The 2288-nt window shown below is 61.1% G+C and overlaps 1 protein-coding gene across 1 annotated transcript in view; it reads right to left on the reverse strand.

The window, feature by feature from the left end:
• KRI1 (KRI1 homolog (S. cerevisiae)) overlaps positions 1-2288 on the reverse strand; it is a 9905-nt gene that overhangs the window by 6628 nt on the left and 989 nt on the right. The gene's annotated exons all lie outside the window — the stretch shown is intronic.

Consider the following 2288-nt stretch of genomic DNA (forward strand, 5'->3'; position numbering starts at 1 on the left):
CTTCTGGGGGGTGCGAGGTTTCACAGAGGAAAGTTGAGGGCAGAGCTGGGAGCGATTGGCTTGCACAAGTTGCCCCTGCTGTGGCATCCAGCCGCAGAAGATAAGACTTCTCTTGAAGTTGGGCAAAACTGTGTCACAAACCACCGCAGCCACGTCTGCCATCCTGTGCCGCCTTCGCGAAAGAAAGGAAGAGGTTTTATCTTCCGGGAAGTCTGCCTGTGGGAGTCGGCCTGCAGCGGCACCCTGCAGCAGGGGAATTTGGGAAGCAGAGGGGCCAGAGCCGCGCTTTAACCCTGCACTGCCGGATGCCTGCCCTGCCCTGCCCTCACCGGAGCAGGTGCCCTCACTGGAGGAGGTGCCGTTGTGGCCGTGCAGCAGAGGCCATGTGGGGCGAGGCCAGCGCCAGAGGTGGCCAGCCAGGAAACCCCAAAGCAAGCGTGCTTTTCCAGTTGGTGGGTCGGCACCGGAACATGATCCCAAAGGAAGTGCAGGGAATGCTTTTCCTTTCGGTGTCCTTGGTTCCAGGTTGGAAGATGTCCTCCTGGGAGGATCTAATTCGGCTGGTCTTGGGGAGAGCAGACCCGATTCTCAGCAGCGGTATTGCCCCGGGTCTGGGCCCAGCTCTGCTGGGGTGGAGGGTCCCAGTGGTGGCTGCAGGGGTCCTGGGTTTGCACAAAGGCAGGCTCTCTGCTGAGGGACTCTCCTCTCGCCCTGGCACATCTGCGGGCTGGGGCTGGGCAGATCCAGTTGGGTAACCATGATCCTGCCGGGCTGCAGGCAGGGGGCAGCTGCCCCAGGCATGGGGGGTGGGGACCCAGCCCCTCGCAGCGCTGGCTGGCTGTGCCCGGACGTCCTGGGCTTGGTTCTTGCTGTGGCGCTGGAGGAAGGCTCTCCCTGCAGCACTCTCCAGGAACTGTCTCAGACAACGCTGTTTCCACCGCCGAGCCCCAGGCAGAGTTGTGGGCTCTCCCCAGGGCCCCCCTGCTTCAGCACATCCTTGCAGCAGCTGGAACAGCCCCACTAGAGCTGGGCAAGGAGGAGGGATGGGGTGTGTGGTGGCACCCCAGCACTGCGGGGCTCCCTTGGTGCCCTGTAGCTTGTGGTTTGCCTTTGCAGCCGAGGCATTAGTAGCTTTATAATCCTATAGCAACTGATGGTCCTCTCCATCCTTGCCCAGAAATAAGCAAGAGCTCATTCGGGTGTTTCTGGCCTTTACGCCCAGATGACAATCAGAGCTTCTGCTCTGCGTTTGGTCATGTGATGAGATACTAATCTTGAGGGTTATCACAGTGTGTTCCCACCTAATGAGTCCTGTGCTGCCATGGCAAGGAGTGAGCTTCAACATATAACTTGGTGAAACAATTAGACGCACCAGTTTAAGGGAAGCTTGGGAGTTGCGCACAAAGCACATAATGTCACGTTCAGGTGAAGCAAAACTAAAGACCTTGGCAAACAGGGAAATGCTTTCACAGCCTGGCTCCGTTCTGTGACCACAGGCATTGGAGGCCGTGGTGAGAAGCGGCCCTCAGCCTGCGACGTGTCTTCACTGCCCCGCGTCCCCTTAAGAGGCACAGCCAAGCTGGAGAAGCCAAATGCCGGCATTGCCTGAGCTGGTACGGCAGGAGCCGTGGGGGGACCCAGTGCCGAGGTTTCCCTGGGCAGGGCCCTGCAGTGCCCATCATGACGTGGGGTGCGTGGGGGTGTCGTGGCTCTGCACCTGCCCTTACCGGATCCCCTGGGGATGCAGCAGACGGGCTGCCAAGAGCTGGTGCGGCTGAGGGCAGCCCCAGCCCCCTCTTCCCCAGCGCAGCGGCTGCTGACGTGTCAGCCGTGCAGCAGCTTGGCAGTCAGGAGCTGGGCTGTGGCAGGGGCAGGGGGCATTTCGGGGGGATGAGCCCCCCTTTCCCGGGGTGGTGCGAGGCCACGTGAGGCTGGCAGCCGCCGGCGGGAGCCCAGAACACAGCCAGCGCCCGGCATGGGCCAGTCTGCTCCTCAGCGCTCTGCCAGCTTGCTGGTGAAAACTTGTGCCTGCCAGGCTTTGGGCTAGATTTGTGTGTTTGTATCTGTAAACGCCCCCCTCCCCAGCCCACCAAAGTCCACGGGACAAACAGGGCTCTTGCTGAAGGGCCATGGGTGGGCTCTGCGCCCTGGTGTTTTCTGCACGTTTGTACTTGTGTTCCTGTGCGCATCACTTGTGTGGAGCCCCCGGAGTGCCACAGGCACCTTACAGTGCTCAGGCCGGGCAATGATGTCCCTGCACCTGCACAGCTGCAGTTGTAGGGGGACAG

Source organism: Pygoscelis adeliae, unplaced genomic scaffold, assembly GCF_000699105.1.
Source record: "Pygoscelis adeliae isolate BGI_AS28 unplaced genomic scaffold, ASM69910v1 Scaffold13, whole genome shotgun sequence".
Taxonomy (NCBI): Eukaryota; Metazoa; Chordata; class Aves; order Sphenisciformes; family Spheniscidae; genus Pygoscelis; species Pygoscelis adeliae.